Here is a 13227-nt window from a genome sequence, read left to right on the forward strand (position 1 = left end):
TAGGACATTTGGAAAAATCTACTTCCAAAAACTTCATGAATAACTATTCACCTTATAAAAGGTTCATCACAAGATGACTTTAAATATAATAAGCAGCTCTGGAGTGATTAAGAAATGATTGGCTCTACAAAAATCCAAGAGATACAACTTTTTTTTAAACTCAGTCTTGGTTAAACAAGGCATCACACTGAAATAAATACAAAATTGAGACAAAAATGAAAAATCATGAAAACAACATATCAATAGAACAGAATGGAGAGCCCAGAAGTAGCACTACACAAACTGATCTTTGACAAACAAAAATAATTCAACACAGAAAGGGTAGTCTTTTTAACAATATCCGAACAGCCGATCATCTACATGCAAAAAAAAAAAACGAATCCAGGTAAAGACCTTATATTTTTCACAAATATTAACTCAAAATGATCCATAGAATTAAACATAAAACACAAACTTTAAAACTCCTACAAGTTAACAGAAGAGAAAACCTAACAGATCTTGGGTCTGTCTGGTGATGACTTTTAGATACAATACTGAAAGCATGATTCATGAAAAAAATATTTGATAAGTTGAACTTCATTAAAATTATAAACAACTTCTCCCTGATACTAAAGATATAAAAAGATAAGCCACAGTCTGGGGGAAAATATCTGCAAAACACATATCTAATAAAGGACTGTTATCCAAAATATATTAAGAACACTTAAAACTCAAAGAAAATGAGTAACCTAATTTTAAAATGAGCACCAAACAGATCTGAACAGACACTTCATCAAAGAAGATGTAAAGATGGTAAATAAGCATATTAAAAGATGTTCAGCATTTTATATTCTCATAGAGTTACATGTTAAAACATTAATAAGATTTATTATTATTATTTACTAAAACAACTAAAATTCAAAACAAACAACAGCAACTACTGGTAAAGATGTGGAGCAACAGACACTCTCATTCACTGCTGGTAAAAAGACAATTTGGCAGTTTCTTCCCAAACTGAACATACCCTTACTATACAATCCAGCAACTTCACCCCTTGTCATTTACTGGAATGAGTTGAAAATCTACGGTCAAACAAAAACCTATACATGATGTTTATAGCATCTATAAAGGTTAAGTATACAAAATAGGGTCAGTTGTATCACATCCAACTGAAATGGAGCCAGGAGAAGCATATGTATGCCTGTTTCAAAACTGTCTTGCAAGCCCAAGCCACAACCCTGAGGGCCTAACTCCAATATTACAAGTCTTACCTAGCAATTATGGTCACATGCCAATCAGGACACTACAGCACCAAGGAACTCTCTTTCCAAAAAAAAAAAATGTATATAACATTCCCCCCCCCACCACCACAATTCAACATTTTCCTTTGTTTTGAAGACATGCTAGAGCCTACCCTGGTGTGTGTGTGTGTATCCTGAATTGCAATCATAAGACATTATGAAAAAGGCAAAACTATAGAGATGATAGAAAGATCAGTGGTTACCAGCATATATCAAAGGAAAGAAGAGAGATGAATAAGGGATTTGTAGGGCAGTAAAAACTATTCTATAATGGATATATATCATTAAACATCTATCAAAACTTACAGAATATACCACACAAAGAATACCCTACTATAAACTATAGTTAATAACAAGACATTGATATTGACTCATCAACTGTTAACAAATGTACTACAGTATGCAAGATGTTAATAACGGGGAAAACTGGTGGAGTGGCGGACTCAGGGAATATATGAAAACAGCATTTTCCCCTCAAATTTTCCATAAATCTAAACCTACTGTAAAAATATAGTATATTATTTACAAATAATGCACGAATAAGGAACAACATTGTGATAAATTTGTGATTAAACATGAACATGATCAAAACTCAAATTACAAAGAAAGTCAATAATACAAACTAAGGATAAAACCTAAATACCTACTTTTAAGAGATCTAGTCTTTACAGTATAATAGTACTTCAAAACTTAATATGAAAGAATTTTAACAGGGTTACAGATTTCAAAATGTTATCACAATTAATGACACATGTTATTCTACATCTAAAAACTCCTACTATTTTCTGACCTTACTAGAAGTTCATGCAAAAAATCATTTCAAAAGTTTTTTTGGTACACTAACAAAAACAAAAAAGTCTTCAATAGTTGAATCTATTAACTGAAAAATTAATACAAGAAAATCATAGCAAGATTCTTTAGACTAAACGTTCTACAATACTGAGAAATAAATCAATTTTAAGGAAAAATAGCATATAACTTTTAAATATTTATGTATAACAATTTAGAAATTCAGATAGAAAACACACAGTAGATATTGAATAAAAGAGATACTAACATAAATCTCTTTCTCCCTAGTTGTAACAATATTTCACCTCCAAATATATGTCTATAATTGCTGTGTACTAAGTTTCTCCTATAAATTATAAATCCGAATAGAAGTAAGGGGATTGTTGGCCTCCTTATAATTTTCATGTGGGAAGAAATTCTCCAGGGGCGGTGAAGAAAAGAGAAAACACAACTTTTCTACACTATGACTATATATGTTATCTTACTTAGCCTCTGCTTCACGGATCAGAAAAAAATGAATTTGTTAAAAAAAAACAAACTTGGGGAGTGATACTAGCCAAATTATATTGTTATATTGTGTGCATACATGATTATGTAACAACAAATCCCATCATTATGTACAACTATAATGTACCAATTTGAAAATGTGGAAAGAATAAATAAAAATAAAATTAACAGAATAATCTATACAAATTATATATAAATTTACATAAATTGTTTGAATCTAATATGAAAAAAAAAATTGGTGTTTTTTTTGTGTGGAATTATTTAACAATAGTATTTACTTAGTAGCATGATGGCAGCCTCACTATGAATACACTAATTTGTCATTGACAAATGTCTTTCTCAAAGCACATGGTTCAGAAAAGTAAGATGAAGTTTTCAAAGTGGGTATAATTTGTTTTAAAATCATCAAGTTAGGACATGAGTACACCCTATCTAAAATCAAGTCCGGGATCCTTACTAGTAGATCAAAGGAGGTCAAGAGGGCATGGTCAATAATCAACTATTACTGCACTGACAAAACTAGAACAGCTAATACTCAAACAAATGAATACTGTCCTTCACCAACTACACAAATTACTCTAAAGGAAAAATGAAGAAACAAAGAAATGTTCAAGTTCAAAGTAACTCTGATTGTAGACATATATATATTTTAAAATTATTTTCAACTTCTGCCAACTTTCTACTGAAACCATCACTCCTTCTTAGAAAATCTTTCTGTATTGTTATTTGATGTTTACACTCCTGTATTAAGTTTTCTTTGGAAAGAGTGTGGTAAATATGTGGCACATCCCTAAATATGGAGGGCATTGTTTCGAAATATCTGTTGGAAATCGGTTTACTTTAGGGTCTTCTTTTCCTCTATTTAGATTAAATACATATTTCTTCAAATGTTCTGCTGCATTAACTGGTAGGCAATTTAACAGGATTGCTGCCTTTAACATACTTCCCCAGGACCCATGACCCAGGACCCAAGACAATCAGGAAGCCCCAGATGACTAGCTGAATCATTATAAGGCATTTGATATTTTAAACTCTGGCTATTCAAGTCTGTCCTTCAAATAATCTAATTGGAGTATTAATCTTTCCTACTAAAATAAGATTCTACACACTTACCTACAACAATTCACACAATTTATATAGCATGAGTCTATCCACAAATCAGCATATCTCAAGAATATTCTATGATTGCTATCACTGGCCCAACCCTCTGTCTTCACAATGGCTGTGTGCTCAGACATTGCCAAAAACATTTCTGATGCCTAGATTGCAGTTTCCCTTGCTTCTTGCTTCTCAGTAACCCATGATTGCTCTGCATGATCCTATCAATCCTAAAACTTACCAATTCACTTAGCATCAAACTGAAAATATTAAAAATCACATCCAAACTAACTACAGTATTTTTAAAACATCTATCATTTTTCCTTTCTTCTTTATAACCTTTGTAGCATAACAAAATTGAGATTTCATGAAAAAAAAAAAGACTTAAGCTTCTGATAAGCACTACTGAAAACTGGGAATAAAAAATTAAATTGATTATTACTCAGTTAACGAACTATTTCTAACTATTTCTAATGAGTTATCAAGAGAATATATATTTGAATTACACACTAATTAAAGCATATCTAAATAATATACTAACGTCTCTTTGAGACCTGGATGTACTTCACCACCTCCACAATGGTGATTCTCAAACTTTATGCTAAAAGTGACTTTTCTATTTTTGCCATCAAACTATCCTGCTTTTTGAGTCTGGTTTAGAATAAAACTAATTAGAATATCTAGGATATCTAATTCTCCTCAACTAAAATAAAAAACAATCTTGTCATTTGCGGGAGTGGGGGTATATTTGCTGGAAAAAAAAGCAGCTGATGTCAAAATTTTCGGGGCAAAAGATGCTACACAAAACTGTTATGGAAACATGTAAGATCCAAAATACATCTCTAAAGGGAATATCTTGGTTATCTCAGAAAATAAAAAAAAAAAACTTTGAATAAGACCACAAATTTAGCCCATTTAATGTGAGATACATACATAATGTAGATCACTTCCCAAATACATATGACCAACTAAGTAACAAAAAATCAAAGGTGCCTACCAAAGCCAGTTAGTGAGGCATTGAGTATGGTTTCCAAAAAAAATTTTAAAGAAATACATATTTAAATTTTAAGTATCAAAAAGCAACTGAAAACATGTTAGGATAGAAACTGGGTCACAGGAACTCTGTGGGAAGAAGGCAAGAAGGTATTGCTGCCCATCTGTTATTTAATGCTCTTTATCCATCATCTATCATGACATTAAATGCTTTTAGAATTACTACTACCAAGAATAAAAATGATATGACTGAACATTTCTTGCTTAGCCTCAAGCCATAAAACCATAAGGCAAAAGATTTTAAAAAACTGAAAAACAAAATACCCTACTATGAAACATTGTGCTACTTCATACACGCTGGTAGGAGAATAAATTAGCACAAGTCTACAGAAAACATTTTTGAAATCTCATCCTGCAAATATACTTGGCCACTTATGAAATGACACTTATGTCATTATGTCATTCTCTCCTACACTGTTTTTCTGTTTTTGCAGTGCTGGAAATCAAACCCAGAGCCTTGTGTATGATATGAGCACTGTTTTTAAAATTATATAAGAGAGCTAATCAGTAGGAATCGGTTAAAATATAATATATTTTATTCTGTTGTGGCTCAGTAGAAGAGAGCTTGCCTTGCAAGTGTGAGGCACTGGGTTCGATCTTCAGCACCACGTAAAAATAAATAAATAAAACAAAGGTACTGTGTCCATCTACAACTAAAAAATATTAAAAAAAAAAAAAAAACAAGGAAGCTCATGATACAGAAAAAGCTTTAGAAAATATTGCCAACTAAGTAAAAACAAAACATAGACCAGTAAATACAGCATGATAGCTATTTGTTATATAAGAGGAAGAGAGACAATACACTGTACATTAAAAAGATATAAAAGGAACTAATAAAAACATACATAGCAAAGCATTTACCTAAAATGTGAAGTCAAAGAGCATGTCATCTCAAGAGTACAGTCTGTCTCCTCTCAGCTATGGTTACTTGCTATATTTATAATCTTGTTTCATTCAACTCCTCTCTATTTTCTTTACTCTACTTCTCACCTAGTTACCCACCTTGACTATTGCTTCTAATTCTTTCACCCAATATTGTCAAATCATCCTGCTTATAACATGCAGCTTCACTGTGACATTCATTTGTCTTCAGTAGTTTACTGCTGGCCACTCAATAAAAGTCAACCTCATTCTACTGGTATTTAAAAATCAGTTTCTTTTCCCTGAAAAAATATGCAAGACGGCATAAAGACTATGCGTCAATATGCATAGACATTAAACACAGGTGTTGTACACGTACAACATACATATGCTTTTTTCCACAGCGAACATGTATGCAGGAGTCTCTCACTCTCTAAAGCAGTTTAACTTTCCTGTTTGCTTCTCTCCAGCAAATAAATTAAGCTTATCAATAAACAACCGACAATCCCTAGGATTTGTCACACCAGGCCAATAGAGCTCATCAGGTTCAGAGCTCTCACCCCAAATTAAGTACAGTGAAACCTGCAATATAAGTAAAAAATATTCCTATTCCATTTTGTATCCTGTAATAATGTGTAAGGTACCATTTGTATTTGATTTCTAAAGACCAAGGACCTTTTTCTTCACAACTAAATGCCAAGAGAGGTCTCTGTAATTCCTCTACACTGCACCTTGAGGCAGAATCCCATCTGAAAATTGATGGAAAGCGCATGACTATATTATAGTATCTCAAACCATAAAGTTCTCATTCTTGACAAAGTGTTTTTATAAAAATATACCTGATCTTCATTTTCCTAATTAATAAATGAAAGTGTAATGTTTGACAACTACTAAGGTTCTGACAAGTGCCGACACTCTGTGTTCTTTGACTCTCAACATTATTAATATCTCAGGGAAAATAATTCACGTATGTATCTCCATCAGTTTCATTAACTCAGATAGTTTTGATGAAACCAAAAAACAGCTCATTTCAGTAGAACTCTAACAAAAAAGCAGAGCAAAGATTGCACTTAGTTTACTAGGGCATAAATAAGGTCCACAATATAAAAATGATTACTTTTTTAAAGACAAGTCATTTAAGTCAGCACGAATTTATTTAAGAAGCATCATACATCCAGCGCTTCCACAGTTCTCCAAAGAAAGAATCTTCTGTATCAGTAAATTAACATTGTAATAGACTCAAAACAATCAGCATGTATTCTTTAATATGCATATCACATAGTCAAGGCTAATAATATTAAAATCACTCACTCAGCACAAGTTTCTTTCAACAGGGCAGCATTCAAATCATGGGCTTATTCTGACAGATGTTTACCCCAAGTAGTGATTGCTAGCCTAAACTGTAGAGGGGTAGACAAATAATTAGAATTAAAAAAAAAAAAAAATTCTATACGAGAAAATGTTGCAAGAACTGCTTTTATAGAGAATAAGTCATAATCCAAACAGAGTGGATTTGGGTGTGGGTTTACTATAACTGGAATATAAACTATTACAAACAAAGACTAAAGCCTATTATTGTGCCTATTATCTATCACCCATAGCAGTTTGGGCAATGCTAGGCAAACTGGTGCGGCCAAATTGGAAAGCAGTATGGAGATTTCTTGGAAAGCTGGGAATGGAACCACCATTTGACCCAGCTATTCCCCTTCTTGGTCTATTCCCTAAAGACCTAAAAAGAGCATGCTACAGGGACACTGCTACATCGATGTTCATAGCAGCACAATTCACAATAGCTAGACTGTGGAACCAACCCAGATGCCCTTCAATAGATGAATGGATAAAAAAAATGTGGCATTTATACACAATGGAGTATTACTCTGCATTAAAAAATGACAAAATCATGGAATTTGCAGGGAAATGGATGGCATTAGAGCAGATTATGCTAAGTGAAGCTAGCCAATCCCTAAAAAATAAATGCCAAATGTCTTCTTTGATATAAGGAGAGCAACTAAGAACAGAGTAGGGAGGAAGAGCATGAGAAGAAGATTAACATTAAACAGGGATGAGAGATGGGAGGGAAAGGGAGAGAGATGGGTAATTGCATGGAAATCGAAGGAGACCCTCGTTGTTATACAAAATTACATACAAGAGGAAGTAAGGGGAAAGGGGGAAAAAAAACCAGGGGGAGAAATGAATTACAGTAGATGGGGTAGAGAGAGAAAATGGGAGGGGAGGGGAGGGGAGGGGGGATAGGAGAGGATAGGAAAGGCAGCAGAATACAACAGACACTAGTATGGCAATATGTAAATCAATGGATGTGTAACCGATGTGATTCTGCAATCTGTATACGGGGTAAAAATGGGAGTTCATAACCCACTTGAATCAAATGTGTGAAATATGATATGCCAAGAACTATGTAACGTTTTGAACAACCAACAATAAAAATTAAAAAAAAAAGAAAGTTTTCCTATAAAAAATGTATCACTGCACTGCTTTTTAAATAAAAGTCATTCTCAAAAAAAAAAAAAAAAAAAGAAAAGAAAAAGAAAGTAGCTTTGAACAGAATAACCACTGGATCTAAGCCAAACAGTCAAGAACTGTCTGAAAGAAATGAACTCAGGGAGTACAGATTTATGAAGAAATATAAGAGAATGAGAAGGTCGAAATATTGTCACAAAGGCTGAAACCATGGAGTTCCAAATACGACAGTCCAATATCCTCTGGAATTATGGTCTGAGATAACAAGTAGATTCATGGAAGAAAGATGAGGGCCACACAGAAATAAGAAGAGAGGTCTCAAGTGAGCCAACAGTAAAGATTCTGAAGTAGCTGGTAGCAGGAGAAATGAAGTACAAAATGAAAAGGTAATCAAGTATATGGGCTGGGGTTGTGGCTCAGTGGTAGAGTGCTTGCCTAGCACATGTAAGGCACAGGGTTCAATCCTCAGCACCACATAAAAATAAATAAAATGAAGGTACTACATTTACAACTAAAATTATTATTTTTTTAAAAGTATGCCTGGAAGCCAAGAGAGAAAATGGGCTACAAGAGAATGCTGTGGACCACACCTATCTGTGCAGAACCAAGACATGACAGCAAGAGAACAACAGTCTGGAAGTAGTACCCTTCTACTTGTGTTCCCAGTGAGTTGAGGGTATGGCCTTAAAGGCATTCCCCTCCAATACGAAGCTGGGGTAAGGGGACCAAAGTTTCAATTAAGAGAAAGGGAAAGGGAATGCATGTGAAAATAAACAGGCATCTAAAAAAGTTGGATAATTTGACTGATCTAGATCTTCATGAGAAGAGAAGTGTAGGTGCTGGATAAGGATAAGGTACTATTACAGGGGCAGGAAAGTATTAACAGAGAACAGAGAACAGCAAGACAGCAGCAGGAAACAATGGAAAGTGCCTGGAAAAGAGTGCTTCTCCCCAGGCAGTCCTGTTGATGAGAAATGTAGTGCTCATTAACTCAGAACTTCAGCTAGAGCACTAGCCCAAAAATGATAATGTGAATTTTCCTGAAGGTAGTTAAAACTGGAACTAGGAGCTTCTCTGATTTCAGTACAGGGAGTGATGATGTATAAGATGACTAAGAAACTACTATTTTTCCCTTAACTTATTTTGACATTCTTGAAATCCAACTACTTCCAACCCTTGGTTATCAACAAGAAAGGCTACATAAAATTCATCTAGTAATTTATAATTAAAATCTAATATATTAAAATCTGTTAGAGTGTTTGCCTCACATGCACAAGGCCCTGGGCTCAATCCCCAGCACCACCAAAAAAAAAAAAAAAACTAATTTCCTTGTAAGAGTCTTCTGTTAGAACTATTAAAATATGCCTAAAGTCATTTCTTATAGAAATAGATAAAGCAATCAGAAATTCATCTAGAAAAATAAAAGACCCAGAATAGCAAAAGCAATTCTAAGCAGGAAGAGTGAAATAGGCCGTACAGCGATACCAGACTTCAAACTATACTACAGAGCAATAGTAACAAAAACAGCATGGTACTGGTATCAAAACAGGCAGGTGGACCAATGGTACAGAACAGAGGACACAGAGACCAATCCACAAAATTACAACTTTCTTATATTTGATAAAGGGGCTAAACGCATGCAATGGAGAAAGGATAGCATCTTCAAAAAATGGTGCTGGGAAAACTGGAAATCCATATGCAACAAAATGAATCTGAATCCCTTTCTCTCGCCATGCACAAAAGTTAACTCAAAATGGATCAAGGAGCTTGATATCAAAACAGAGACTCTGTGTCTGATAGAAGAAAAAGTTGGCTCTAATCTACATATTGTGGGGTCGGACTCCAAATTCCTTAATAGGACACCCATAGCACAAGAGTTAAAAACAAGAATCAACAAATGGGACTTACTCAAACTTCTCAGCAAGAGAAACAATAAGAGAGGTAAATAGGGACCCTACATCCTGGGAACAAATCTTTATTCCTCACACTTCTGATAGAGCCCTAAAAAGAACTCAAAAATTAAACAATAAGAAAACAACCCAATCAACAAATGGGCCAAGGACCTGAACAGACACTTCTCAGAGGAGGACATACAATCAATCAACAAGTACATGAAAAAATGCTCACCATCTCTAGCAGTCAGAGAAATGCAAATCAAAACCACCCTAAGATACCATCTCACCCCAGTAAGAATGGCAGCCATTATGAAGTCAAACAATAACAAGTGCTGGCTAGGATGTGGGGAAAAGGGTACACTTGTCCATTGCTGGTGGGACTGCAAATTAGTGCGGCCAATTTGGAAAGCAGTATGGAGATACCTCGGAAAGCTGGGAATGGAACCACCATTTGACCCAGCTATTGCCCTTCTCGGACTATTCCCCAAAGACCTTAAAAGAGCGTATTATAGGGACACGGCTACATCGATGTTCATAGCAGCACAATTCACAATAGCTAGACTGTGGAACCAACCTAGATGCCCTTCAATAGATGAATGGATAAAAAAAAAATGTGGCATTTATACACAATGGAGTATTACTCAGCACTAAAAAATTATAAAATCATGGCATTTGCAGGGAAATGGATGGCATTAGAGCAGATTATGCTAAGTGAAGCTAGCCAATCCCTAAAAAATAAATGCCAAATGTCTTCTTTGATATAAGGAGGGCAACTAAGAACAGAGCAGGGAGGAAGAGCATGAGAAGAAGATCACCATTAAACAGGGACGAGAGGTGGGAGGGAAAGGGAGAGAGAAGGGAAATTGCATGGGAATGGAAGGAGACCCTCATTGTTATACAAAATTACATATAAGAGGAAGTGAGGGGAAAGGGGAAAAAAAACAAGAGAGAGAAATGAATTACAGTAGATGGGGGTAGAGAGAGAAGATGGGAGGGGAAGGGAGAGGAGGGGGATAGTAGAGGATAGGGAAGGCAGCAGAATACAACAGACACTAGTATGGCAGTATGTAAAAACGTGGGTGTGTAACCGATGTGATTCTGCAATCTGTATATGGGGTAAAAATGGGAGTTCATAATGCACTTGAATCAAATGTATGAAATATGATATGTCAAGAGCTTTGTAATGTTTTGAACAACTAATAATAAAAAATAAATAAAATATGCCTAAACTGATAAGTTCAGTTTTTATCTCCATTATAGTTCTGGGCTACCCAAAATGCTAAAAGCAAAGGTTTTCATGATTTGAGAAATCATTAAAATATGAATACCACCTAAAACACTTCTCTATGAGAAGTAAAAAAAGAGTCCATAAACAAGCAGTATCCTAAGAAGTCAGTACACTTGGAGTTAACTAGAATTTTTCATTTTTAAAAAATAACAAAGGCTGACTTCAGTTCAGCACAACCATGCCTCAAAGCGGTCACTAACCTGGCTGGTCTGATCACTTCTGTTGTCACTGGTTTGAAGCAGATCACCACTTGCCTTGGAGAAGCACATGGACCAGTGAGACAGGCTGTGACTGGCAGCACCCCACTGCTGAAACCATGCCAGCACAGGTGCAGAGAAGGAGCCCTGTGGACTCCACACCCTCTCCTGCTGGGCCTCTGCTCCCTCCCCACTTGCTTTCTCAGCTTTTTACCTTCTCTACAGAGGTCCCATACTGTGAACACTAGGAAGCTTATTTCCAATCTCCATGTGAAAGAAATAAGGCATATCTGAGTCCAGACTCTCTGGTGGGTTTTAAGGAGTATACATACTCTGTAGTTTCTAGAGGGTTCTAAGCCTGGTCATCTTGGATCGGAAAGCACCCCAAGGGTACGAAGGCTTTCTTTCCTTACCTATCCTTTCTCTCCCTCAGATCCTCTTTCTCCTCCCTTCTTTCTATGTACTTATGTATGTATAAGTATCGACACTTCTATTGCTATTTTCTTCCTTTCCTTTTTTACTTTCCTGCTCAGATAAGCTCATCACAGGCTCTGCTCAGCCCACACCTTCTGATAAAGAAAAAGATGTTGACTTTTTCTATTGCTACTGTCCCCTTCATTCTCTAATCTTTTCAGATGGTATATGTTTTGACTAGGAAGTAATATAGGAGTTTGGATAGATATTCTGGACACACAAAATGCTTGAAGATAAACTAAAAATCAATTCTTTGGAGGTAAAAGAGAGCTATGGACAACTTCCCACATGGGCTCCTTACCTCCCCATCTCCTAGTACTTAAGATATAAAAATAAAAACCTTCACTATCAAGAATAACTGCTTTTTAGCATTATTCTGGATTATTTATTTTAGAAAGTTTGTTGCCACAGGTCTCAATACACCAAAGATATGGAAATGGCTTCATTATACAAAGTTATATTTTGTAATTATATTTGTAAAATAATAATAAAAGTATAATGGTGAAAGTATATAGAAGAAACTGACAATTGCTTCAAAATAATATAGGAGGATGTATAAAATGTGTCCAGCTATATAGAGACTAGTGATTTGGGTACTTTTCTGTATATATCTTAGATTTCATTAAAAAGTTTACATAGCAAAAAATAACAATCGAAGAGGGGGAAGTTAAAAGGGTTCTAGCTAAAACAAGATTACCCAATAAGTTAACAACTCTTGAAGTTGGATGATGAGTACTATTCTATTTTTGTACATTTGCAATTTTTCATAATAAAAGATGTTTTAAAATGGTACTTACAACCCTAAGAACTTTTTATTCTAAATAAAAAATTCAAAATCATGGTATAAAAGCAGTGTATCCTTTAAGAGTAGATTCTGAATTAAAATATAGTACACTAAAAATGAGGAATCAACGTTTCTGGGTAATTTTCTTAAAAGTGACAAGAATTTTTCCAAAAAAAAATTTGTAGAAGGACTCTACAAACTAAGATACAGAGATGTTCTAACTCTAGGGGAAATTTCTTCTTATTCTGTAGTAAAATACAATAAAGGAAATAATCAAATCTAATTATCTCCTGATAATACAACAAATGAGTTGGTTCTAATATAAGCAAAACTAAGAGTATTAGTACATCCTAAGAATTATGTTTAGGTATCTTTTGCATGAATCCAGTTTTATTTGGTTTCTCCTGAGGGACTTGGCCCCTATTAAGAGTCAATTTACATTTCTCAAGAACTATAGAGGAACTACAGAATGCAACTAGCATTCTGAAAAAGATATAAATAGCAATTGCTGCATATAGAGAAA

General features: G+C 34.7%; 1 protein-coding gene across 6 annotated transcripts in view; it reads right to left on the reverse strand.

Moving 5' to 3' along the window:
- Klhl2 (kelch like family member 2) overlaps window positions 1-13227 on the reverse strand; it is an 87060-nt gene that overhangs the window by 22212 nt on the left and 51621 nt on the right. The gene's annotated exons all lie outside the window — the stretch shown is intronic.

Source organism: Marmota marmota, unplaced genomic scaffold (assembly GCF_001458135.2).
Source record: "Marmota marmota marmota unplaced genomic scaffold, marMar, whole genome shotgun sequence".
Lineage (NCBI taxonomy): Eukaryota > Metazoa > Chordata > Mammalia > Rodentia > Sciuridae > Marmota > Marmota marmota.